Source organism: Gopherus flavomarginatus, chromosome 4, assembly GCF_025201925.1.
Source record: "Gopherus flavomarginatus isolate rGopFla2 chromosome 4, rGopFla2.mat.asm, whole genome shotgun sequence".
Taxonomy (NCBI): Eukaryota; Metazoa; Chordata; order Testudines; family Testudinidae; genus Gopherus; species Gopherus flavomarginatus.
The window spans coordinates 146,137,191-146,149,452 of NC_066620.1; positions in this window are offsets into that span (position 1 = coordinate 146,137,191).

Genomic DNA, 12,262 nt, shown 5'->3' on the forward strand with positions numbered 1-12,262 from the left:
CAAACTGGGAGTCATCAGGGGACAAGGCGGAAGACTCGACATCGGCGCCCCCCTTCCTGCTCTTCCGGGGGACCTCCGAATCCGAAGGATGTAAAGAAACTCGAGCCTTCCGCTTGCCCTGCTTCCCCTGCACTAAGGACCAGCCCTCCATGGCATCATCCGGGGGCTGGCTAACAGGGGTCGGCTCGGGGGGCAAGGGCAATGGCTCAGGGACTCGAGGAGGCAGTGGTGGGACAGCAGAAACCGGGGAGGAGTCCCCCTGGGACGAGCCCTCTCCCACGGCCGGCGGTAGCCCCGCCACACCCTCCTCCACAGAGGTGGACCGAGAAGGAGGAGGAGGGGCAGCTTCGGGTGCCGGGCAGCTAGGGGGACCGGCGATGACAGGGCCGGCGCCTTGCCGGGGCTCGGGGGTCCCGGACGCTCCTCCGTGCTGGGCCAAGGGACAGTCCCTCCGGACGTGCCCCATCGCCCGGCAGAGGTAGCACTGGGCCTCCCCCGTTGAGTAATGCACCCGGTAGTGGGCTCCCTGGTAAGGGACCAGAAAGGACCCCTCGAGCGCCTCTCCGCCACGCGCCGGCGGCGGCAGTTGAAGCTGCACTTGCCGGCGGAACGAGAGAACATGACGGAGGGCGGGGTCCTTGCAGCCCAAGGGGAGAGGGCTGATGACAGAGATGGGGCATCCCAGGGCAGAAAGGGCGGGCAGCAGGGCGGCATTGGGCAGGAAGGGAGGGACGGAGGTCAAGATCAAGCAGACCCCCAGGTCTTCTAAAGGCTCCAGGGGGACGAACACGCCCCCCACCGCCAGGCCCGTCTCTACCGCCTCCTGGGCGGCAGCCTCCGATGCTAGGAAGAAGACCACCTTCCCGTACATTTTGGAGGCTGCCACGATGGCCGTGGGCCCCACTACCCTGGCCAACGCCTGCACGTAGGTCTCCACGTGGGGCAAGGCGGGCAGCAGGAGGCAACGGACGCCGTGCTTCCTGGTCAAAGTGGGAAAGGGGCCCCGGCCGCTGTAGATGTTGGCGGAAGCGGCGGGCGGAGGAGCAGCGGCAGGCGGGGGGGCCGCCGCCACCTGGGCGTACGCCCTGGGGGCCGGGGGAGGGACACCTGCAGAGCTGGTGGAGGGAACAGCGGGGAGGGACGCCGCAGCCGGTAGCGGGGCTGCGGCAGCGGGGGCAGTCTCCGCCATGGAGGGCCTGGCCTTTCTAGCGGGGCCCTTACCCTTCTTCCCACCCCGACCCTTCCCACCGGCTGGGGGGGCTCCCCCCGAATCAGAAGGGGCGAGAGACGTGGCAGCAACGGAGGTCTCCCCAGTACTCGCTGCTGCCAGTGCCCCAGCAGGGGCGGTGGTAGGTGAATCAGCAACGGCGGTCGAGGTAGAGGCTTGGGCAGTGGACACGGGGGCAGGTGGAGGAGGGGTAGTGGGAGCATCGCGAGGTGTCTCCCCCGCCGCATCCCCCGCCATAACGAGAGCGGGGAGGGGGACAAACAGCGAGGGGAGGGGAAGGAGAGGAGGCGGCCACCCTTCCCCGCTAGGCTGCAGGCAGGGGAGGAGGGCGCCAGAGGGGGAAGGCTAAAGGGGCGTAGGGAGCAACCAAGGACTACGGGTGGGATTGGTGCAGGGCACCAACGCAGAGGGGGGTTCCGGCTCCTCCAGTTGCACTAGGGGAGCGGGGGGGCAACGGCAGAGGGGGGAGTGCAGTGAACAAGGGGAAACCAAATGGGGAAGGGCACAAGCGCCTGAGAGGGGGCGTGGGCGCATGAGGGGAAACCGATCAGGGCTGGGGTAGCACAGGGTGGGGGGGAAAGGGCGAGCTGAGATTGGGGTAGAGGGACCACGGGGACAGCTACAGGGCTGGAGTAGAACTATCAGGCAGCAGAGGGAAATAGGTGGGGTGGACAAATGTGGCAAAGGGGAGGGGGTCAGTCCAGTATGAGGGGGGAGGTGGTGCACCCACAGGCACTTGTGCCAAAAAGTCAATGTTTGGCTGCTGCTGCTGCAGGCCCAAATGGTGGAAGTGGGCGTGGTGAGCCAGGCGAGCAGCTCAGTCCCAGAGGCAGGAGTCCAAAGCAGAAGGAAAACAGCCTGCGGGGGTGGCGGAGGGGGCAACGATGGTGGTGGGGGCGAAGGGGGACATGGATGGACTGGGGGCAGGCTCCACGCCACACCCCCGCTGCCCCAGCAGGCACAGTCCAAACCCCCACCACAAGAGCACAGTTTGAAAAAGACTCAGTCCAGAAAAGCCCCCTCCACAGTGGTCTTCATACTGTCTCCAGCAGCAGGCGGTCCTCTTCTCCTTCCTCTCCTTCTCCGGGCACCAACAGCTCCCCAGCAACAGCCCCAGCAGCTCCAGGTGGTGGTGGTCTGGCGTCCAGGCAGGAGGGACCCCGCTCAGAGGGTGGTAGCCTTAGCAACAAGAGCTGGGGTCCCTCACTCCCCTCCCCTCAGGGAAGCAGGCCAGCACCCCCCCCCCAAGGGGCTGTAGGTGGAATAACAGCAGTAACTGAGGTGGGGGGGAACCACCAGCCAGCCAGCAAACAGACAGCAGAGAGAGGGGTAGGTGGTGGTGTCTAGCCCAGCCAGGGGAGCAGCAGGAGCAGGAACAGCAGCAGACACAGCAGCAGCGAGGGCCCAGTGCCCAGCAGGAACAGCAGCAGCAGCAGCAGCAGCAGCAGCCCTCTCCCTCCTTCCTCTACAGCAGAGTGGCAGAAGAGAGATCTCTGGCCCCAGGAGAAGCAGGCTTCTGTGCCCTGAGGGACCAGAGCAGGGGCTGCACTAGAGTAATTAGGAACCTGCTAGAACCAATTAAGGCAGACAGGCTGATTAGATCACCTGCAGCCAATCAAGGCAGGCTAATCAGGGCACCAGGGTTTAAAAAGGAGCTCACGCCAGTCAGGTGAGGAGGAGCCAGAGGAGAGGAAATGTGTGTGGGGAGCTGGGAGCAAGAGGCACAAGGAGCTGAGAGTGAGAGGGTATGCTGCTGGAGGACTAAGGAGTACAAGCGTTATCAAACACCAGAAGGAAGGTCCTGTGGTGAGGATAAAGAAGGTGTTTGGAGGTGGCCATGGGGAAATAGCCCAGAGAGTTGTAGCTGTCATGCAGCTGTTACAAGAGGCACTATAGACAGCTGCAATCCAGAGGGCCCTAGGCTGGAACCCGGAGTAGAGGGTGGGCCCAGGTTCCGCCCAAACCTCCCAGCTCCTGATTAGACACAGGAGGAGTTGATCCAGACTGTGGAGAAGATCACTGAGGTGAGCAAATCTGCCAATAAGCACAGGGCCCACCAAGGTAGAGGAGGAACTTTGTCACAATGTATAGCTGGGATTATGTTTTCCAATGTGCATTACTTTGCATTTATCAACATTGAATTTTATCTTCCAGTCTGCTTCATCATGCAGTTTTGTGAGATCCCTTTATGAATCTTCACAGTCTGCTTGGGACTTAACTATCTTGAATAATTCTGTATCATCTGAAAACTTTGCCACCCCATTGTTCACCCCTTTTTCCAGGTTATTTATGAATATGTTGAAAGGTATCAGTCCCATAAAGACCCTCTAGAGTAGACCACTATTTACCTCTTTCCATTCTGAAAACTGACTTCTTATTCATACCCTTTGTTTCCTGTCTTGTAATCAGGTACTGATCTATGAGAGAACCTTCTCTCTTACTTTGCTTAAGAGCCTTTGGTGAGGAACTTTGTCAAGGGTTTCCTGAAAGTCCAAGTATACTATATCCACTGGATCACCTTTGTTCACCCCTTCAAAGAATTCTAATAGATTGTTGAGGCATGATTTCCCTTTACAAAAACCATGTTCACTTTCCCCAAAGTGGTACAGTTTGATTTGTTTAAGAACTTTACTCTGTTTGACTCTATGCTTTCTTTCCTTGCTCATGACACTCCCCCACCACCATGACCTATTCTGTCATTTCGATATATTTTGTACCCAGATATTATTGTGACCTGTTGATTATCACTGTTCCACCAAATTTATGTGATGCCTATTATATCAATATCTTCATTTAATATCAGGCAGTCATTTTCACCCATCTCATTATTTAAGCTTCTAACATTTGAATATAAGATCTTATATTTTGTTTGAATATTTAGTTCATGTGATGTATTTAAATAGTATTCTTTGTTATTTAACAGTTTCTTTTCAGTTCCTACCTGAACTTTATCAACTTCAATCCTCTTTTCTATTTTAATGGGGTAAATGTTAATATTAACATTCAATAGTTCACATTATTATTAACAGATAATAGTGTAGCAATTAATTACTCTTCCCTTTATTATTCTTTTATCAACCTAAAGACCTTAAAGTTATTAGGCAATGCCTCTGCCATGTCTAATTTCCTACCTTATGTGCTCATTGAGCCATGTGTCTCCAAACTAATGGTTTGAAGGTAAAACATACCTTTATCATTCTTAATAAAAAACATCCTGATTTACACCCCCTCCGAAAAGAAAAACCACCAAAACAAACAAACACTTCCAAAGCCTAAATGTAGATTTTGAGTTAAATTCCAACTTTCTGCTACATCACCCTAATCTGTCACTAATTTTCTGCTTATGTCCCCTGACAGCCCCATTGACTCCTTTCCAGGCTGTTTGCGTCTCATATTGATCTTTTCCTCCAAAGCTTTAACCTGTCTTAAGCACAGCAAACAATTTAGGGAATTTATTTGTCTCTTGAGCCTGGTAGTTTTAAATCCTTCTGATGACTTTATCCTTTCAACGTATAAACTCCTATAATGGTCTTTGTTAATGCTTCTAACACTTTCTGCCATGAATTCAGATGCTTTGTCTTTCATTTCAGTTTTCCATAATTAACATTAAAGCTACTGCTTTGGGCTGCCTGCAAGGTTTGTACTCACAAGCTCAGATTCAGTAAACATTGACATGTGAACATCCATTTATTTTAATTATCCACATCAGATAGTTCTACCTTGCTCTTCTGGAAAACATGCTAAAAAGCTACCTTCCCTTTCTTCTACTTTTCTGTGTTGAAGGTTGTCTGAGATAAAGTTTATTCATATTTTTGGTGTCTGGGAGGTTATAATTTGTTAGACACCAGAATTAAACAGCATTTTAATGCCCTTGTTCTATTGTCCTTAAATAGGGATTTTCTGGAATATCTTCATATTAACAGCTCTGCATAGATGGATGTCACCTTTATAAAAAAGACACTTCTAAGCTTTGTGTTAGGACAGAAACTTTGTCCAGCCATGTTTGTATCACAGATATTAGATTCTTGTTTAAACACACTTTGTCAGTTGCCAGGTTTGACATTTATTTTAATTATTTCCGTTCTGTAAGGGGGACATCTATTTCCAAACTATTTTCTGGGGCTTGTAACACTTACAACATATTTTTAGACAGATGGATTCATCTCATCTGTTTTTTGTAAGTCACTAAATGCTATTTTAGCACCAAGAGAAACTTCCGATAGCTAGAGTTGGGATCTGAGTGAGTGTCAGTACATGCTCATTTTAAACTTGCATTAACGATTGTATTAACAGCTAAATTGGATCTAAATGACCATCTGAAAAAATCTGGAAAAAAATCAGTTGCATACCAGAGGTCAATCAAAATAGAGTTGGAAACTTGGGAATCCTTTAACAGATTGTTTAATATAGATGGTATATAACACACCGATCTCTCTCCGGGTATACATAAATATATAGATCGATAAATAGGGTATAAATTGCATAGAGAGTAAAAATGGTATTTGCTCATGTAATGAGAGACTGTAGGGCAGAGTTTTCTCTGGATAAAGAACAAATTAGATCCAAACCCAATCTAATCAACAGACCTCTGAGCAAAGAAAGCCCTCAGCAAAACAGCAAAGGGTCTTGGGCCCTTGTCCACAAATGTGTTTGACTTGTGCATTTCCCATGTCTGATAAAATCTCTCCTTCCTCAGGGCACCAGAGTAACCAAAAAAGAGAGGACATTCTTGCCCATGACTACCCCTCTTGTGGCATGTCTGGTCAGTAAAAGTGAATGTAAGTTTCCACTAAAATGAGAGAGGAAGATAGCTGTCCCCTTTTCACCATGCTGGCAATTTCCAGACAGCACTCAGCCTTGCAGTACAGATGCAAATGCCTGGCAGAGAGCAGGCAGGAGCAGAGTCAAATGAGGGATGAAGCTGTAAGACAGAGAGGGAGCCAAGAAATAGATGAGCTCTGGCACTCCTTGCCTCCCAAAGTTATCCTTAGCTCCCAAGTCCCTGCACTAGAGACTAGAGTTTCTGACAATGGGACTTTTCTGCGGATTCTTGAGTCCAACTTTGTGAGCCATAATCCATCCTTGGAAGAGTTATGGCTTTGTGGGCAAATTGGCCTTGCTATTTGTCCACACTTCACCTTGCAACTTGAATGCTCTTTTAACAGGTTATTTTAAAAGTATTATAATATGTGCCCAGATTCTATGGTAAAATAGCTATGTCATATATATATAATGGCTCTATTTGTAAATACATAGATATATGTGTGACTGTATATAATGTATAAAGTGTGTGCAATTAAATTCTTATTGAGTTTGGGTTATTCATTATTGTTATCTCTGCACTTGAAGCTCTTTCACATACCCAATTCTTTGCTATGCTCATTATGTAGGGAATACTAAAAATGTTGAAGTACCAGTAATTAGTTATCTAAGGCTAGAGAAGCATTTTTATACAGATTACAATTTACTTTGTATCTTTCTCTATAGCTATATAGTATATTGGGCATGATTCTCATGTACATAAGGGCACTTTACACTGCTCTAGCGATGAGAAGGATCCTTAAAGCAGAAGTAAAATATATTTCCATTAATTTTAAGGCCACTTTGCACTGCCAGAGTGATGTAACATGGCCTCAGCCTATTTGAGAATCAGGCCCACGGTGTTGATAAATAGAAAGTTATTTAATTTGCTGTTCAAATCAATACCAAATCATTGTTTTTCCCTTCCTTGTTGTTGTTCATTATGCATTATCTTCTTTTCTCTTTATTCCTTACTTTGATCTTGTCCTTCATTAAAATGCCTTTTCTCTGGAAGTCCAAAACTAAGAAAGCAGTAGGCCTATGTACCCCTACATTGTCCTAGATTCCCCTTCTTCCTTCCTAATGAAATCTGAACAAACTGGGAGAACCTAGTGTAGCATGTCAGACTATGTCCTGAATAGATTTTGCATGTGTGCCGGGCATCTCTAACTCCTCTCCAAACAAGCTTCAAAATGCCACGTTTTATGGCAACCTCCCTGTCAGCCTAGGGCAGCAAGACAGGCTTTCTTTGTACCGTTTCAGTGCCACTCCTGCAGTTGGAGGAATAGTTGTTTGATGATAATGTGAGGTGCTCATTTTTGGAAGAGTTGTACTATTTGCAATGTAGACAATCTCTGGTGGCAATGTAGACAATCCCTGAGCTCAGGAAGGCCATGGGGGACAATGTTCCAATCTTCCTACATTCTTATGCAGCATATCAATTACAGTCATTTGGAGATACCTGGGCATGAATAATTTTGAATTTTCCCAGTCTGCTGCTTATTGCTTACCTAAGGGAAAAGAAGACTCCGTCCCTACCCACTTGGAATTGACTCCCTCTGGGATGAGGCAAAATCTTTCTGCTATCCTCCTCTGTGTTGTTTGTTGTTGACTTCAGTTTTAATTGATGACTAACTTGAGTTAATTAGCGATATATTTGTATATGCTAGTCTGACATTGCACAAATGCTTATTCCAGGACACAGAAGTTGTGGAGTACCTTGATCTTAACCCCAGGGTGGCAAACCTAGCTGAGCCCCAGGATAAGCCACTGACCCTTTGTGTCCTGGTAAACAAGATTGTGAAGTGTCAAGACTAACATATACAAGTCTGTTAGCTAACTTTAGTTTACAATTATTTTTGTGTGTACTATACCATAGAACCTATGAGCTGCAGTCATAGGCCGGGATCGCAGCATGCCAATCTCTATACACACAAAACAAAAAGATAGTCTCTGCCCCCAATGGCTTTACAATTGAAGTAGCTGGCTATTAATTAACTTGAGTTAAAAAAACCTTCTAGGTTACACAGACCCACAAAAGCTGGGTTTCAAAATGCATCTTGGAAACTTGCTAGGACAAAGCCCTGTTAGGAAGGAAGCTCTGTTAAGAAACTCAGTGACTGTCTCCTCAGAAAGAACAGACAGTGTTATTCAAAGATTGGAAAAGAGTGGATTTCTCCTTTGTTGTATCTACCTGTCAAACTGTTCTTACAATGTCTTCTGTGTGAGTCTCAGTGAAGTGAGTGAGTCTTTTGTAAAGGCCAAAACTATAACAGGATTCAAAAAAGAACTAGATAAATTCATAGAGGATAGTTCCATCAATGGCTATCATCCAGGATGGGCAGGGATGGTGTCCCAAGTCTCTGTTTGCCAGAAGCTGGGAATGGGCAACAGAGGATAGATCACTTTATGATTACTTGTTATGTTCATTCCCTCTGTGGCACCTGGCATTGGCCACTGTCAGAAAAGAAGATACTGGCCTAGATGGACCTTTGGTCTGACTCAGTACAGCCGTTCTTATGTTCTCAGACATGTTTCTTCTCTTATAGTTTTACTATTGCACTCTGCACTTTTTTTTTTTGAAATGGTCTGATAAAAACCCCACCACTTATCTAGCTTTGAAGCTTTTTCCTCCTTACTTTTCATCCCTTTGAAGCCAGCACCCATTCAACATCTCCTGTAGAACAGTAAGGCTCTGGCTTCAATGTGCTGACAATTAGCTTATCTATTCACAGCACAACAGTCAGCTCCAGAGGTCTTATGAAGATGCTGACAGTACACATCACTGTCTTCAGAACACCTCAGAAACCTGGGCTGTAGCCAGTGTTTACAAGACCTTGGACAATTCTTGAACCAAGTCCCACATTAGGCCTTATAGGAATCTAGAGAGGTTTAGCGAAACTAGACATTACTTATCTCTGAAGAAGTGAAGTCCATTTCCAGTGTCTCTCCATATACTACCATAAGTTTAAAAAACACACATCAGCACGGAAAATGAGCACAAACAGTCCCAGCACTGCATTATAAGACCATTTTTAAGCCTTTCCTCTTACACAATCACCTGGCAATTCTTGACCCCTTCTCCCACACCTAATATCAGACCTTTCTCTAAGTAATGATCCTATATAACTGTACTATGGGTACCTAGGTGCTTTTGAAAATTGCTCAAGGTGACTATCTGCATTTTTTGGTACCCAAATACCTTTAAAAATTGTCCCTGACAGCTTTTGCTATTTGTTCTCACAATGAGGCGTTTTATTTCATGCTTATCTCCAGTCCCTCTATGCTTCTTCTCAGCTGGTTCTGAAGAGCACCATTTTTGGGAGGTAGCCAAGGCTCCTTGCTCAGATTGGGACAAATATCATCACTATCCCTCAGTACCTGGGATCCTGCCAAAAAAACTTTACTGTAGCACCCACGCCACTAAAGGGTAATGGCAGACAGCTCAAATGCCTGTCTGAACAAATAGAAACATAAACTCAGAATATCCTCCCTCATCCTCCCATTTCCTTTCCCCAAAGAACACCTAATGGACCAGATTTACTCCTGCTTCACGTTGACTTCTACCAGTATAAATAAGGACACAGAGCCTCTAGTGGCAGAAAAATGCTGGATGTGGGGGAAAGGTTGCAGAACCACATGGTGGCCTCCTGCTCTTCTTCTACATATGGGGCCTTAGCAAACTAATGCAGACCAAAAAGATTGCTCTTTATAAATATTTCAGAGGGATTAATATTAGGGAGGGAGAGGAATTATTTAAGCTTAGTACCCATATGGACACAAGAACAAATGGGTATAAACTGGACACTAGGAAGTTTAGACGTGAAATTAGATGAAGGTTTCTAACCATTAGAGGAGTGAAGTGTATGAGGGGATAGCCTAATTTTGGCAATTGATCTTTGATTACACTGCTCTACAGCCAAAATGCTTCTGAAATAAATGTAGTCCAACTTTACTAATTCTGGGTCACTGAGAACGAAAATGATGCTTAAAATTGTTGATTGGCTCTAGTTTTCAAGATATACTATTGGGTCAGTATATATGACCCTTGACTTGGAAATGGCAGAGGATAAGTGAGTTATAAAGGGAAGGCATCTCAATTTAAACCAGAAATGACTAAAATACATCTTTGACTGGATCTATGAATAAATCTATGACTGGGTTTGGACAGTACTTGCTTTTTTAGGCAAAACAATGAATGCTGCAATCTGAAGCTGGTATTGCGTCATACATGATACGAATTGCATCATGTTATTCCTAGAAGTCATGGATGATGCAATCATAAAGAAGCTTACATCACTCTGCTGAACAACTTGCCCTAGATCAGCTCTAGAAATCATACAGTGTCATGCTCTCTTTTTTGTCAGTGTTTGATTTTGCAAAGGGATACATTTCTGTTTAGCCAAAGTGAGCAGAGATGCCTGGTACTTGTGTGAACAGTGCAGATAACTTCTGCTATGTTTGTGGTGAAGTGACTTTTGCATCACAAAAGCACAGTCTAACCACTATGGTTAAGAAAGCCTATCACCTTTATTTTGGCTGCAAAATTGGAGATCAGGACAAGAGGTGGGCCCCACACATGTTGCACCACTTGTGCAACAAATCTTCACCAGCGGTTGAACAGGAAAAGGAAATCTATGCCTTTTGCAGTGCCAATGATTTGGAGGGAGCCAACAGATCATACTAGCAATTGTTACTTCTGCATGGTGCCTCCAGTTGGGAAAGGTGTGTCAAAGAAGAAAAAGTGGACTGTGCATTATCCAAACATTCCATCAGCTATACACCCAATACCCCACAGAGAAGGACTGCTGGTTCCTGATGCACCAGAATCATTCTCACTTGAGTCAGTCGAGGAAGAGGATGAAACTTCTGGTCCTGAACCATCAATGTCACAGGACTCACATTTTCTCCCATCCTCCTCCTCTGAACCACACCTCATAACACAAGGTGAACTGAATGACCTTGTCAGGGATTTGGAACTACCCAAGAGTAAGGCAGATCTGTTGGGCTCCAGACTACAGCAATGGAATCTCCTGGCAGGCTATCAGGGCAAATGGAGCCCATCAATGCTTGCAGACTATTGTTGGACAGTGACAAGAGATGCTTCATTCAATGAATACAAGAGACAAGCCAAGAAGCGCCGAATAGACACTGAATAGGACTAAACTATGTACATAAGAGTTTTTTACTTTTGTTTCATAATACATTTTATTTATATAACCCTTTTGCTGATTTTTAAAGTGTTACATAAACAGGACAGGTGAAATATTATCATGTAAAGCAACCATAAACACATGAAAAGACCTAGGTTTACAATTTATGATTAAAACTCTACTAGCTACACAATATACATAGACATAAAATGTAAAAACTTAAATATCTTAGAAACAGTAGCCAATCAGTTGTTTTAATTGTCATATTTGAATTCAGCACATCAAAATACATAATAAATAGTACATTTTATCTCTGAAGCAGACGACTTCTCAAAATTGTAGACCAGTGTTATCAGCAGGTAAGTATGCCCAGTGGTCTGTGATGGGATGTTAGATGGGATGGGATCTGAGTTACCACAGAGAATTCTTTCCTGGGTGCTGGCTGTTGAGTCTTGCCCACATGCTCAGGGTTTAGCTGATCATCATATTTGGGGTCAGGAAGGAATTTTCCTCCAGGGCAGATTAGCAGAGGCCCTGCAGGTTTTTCACCTTCCTCTGCAGCGTGGGGCATGGGTCACTTGCTGGAGGATTCTCTGCAGCTTGAAGTCTTCAATCCACAATTTGAAGACTTCAATAACTCAGACATAGGTTAGGGGTTTATTATAAAAGTGGATGGGTAAGATTCTGTGGTCTGCATTGTGCAGGAGGTCAAACTAGATGATCATAATTGTCCCTTCTGACCTTAAAATCTATGAGTCTATAAAAAGTAAGTGGTGTAGTCAGAAAGGAGGTGTAGGTAGGGCACTATGAGTATGGACTAATTCAGCTCATCCCCATTGTGGAGGTCCTGTGGTGGCCTGGCCAGGAGGGAAACTGTCCCTCCCAAAGGGCAGTGATGGAAATAGTGTGAACCAGGTCCTCAGCTGGTGTATATCAGCCACTATATCGGTCTGTCCTGGGATGAGTTTCCATACAGATTGTTGCAGGCATCAGTGGCACAGAGATGTATAAATGTGCTCTTCCTTGTGCCAGCCACAGTAAATATGGATCAATATGTTTAAACAAAATGCAGCAGAAGTGA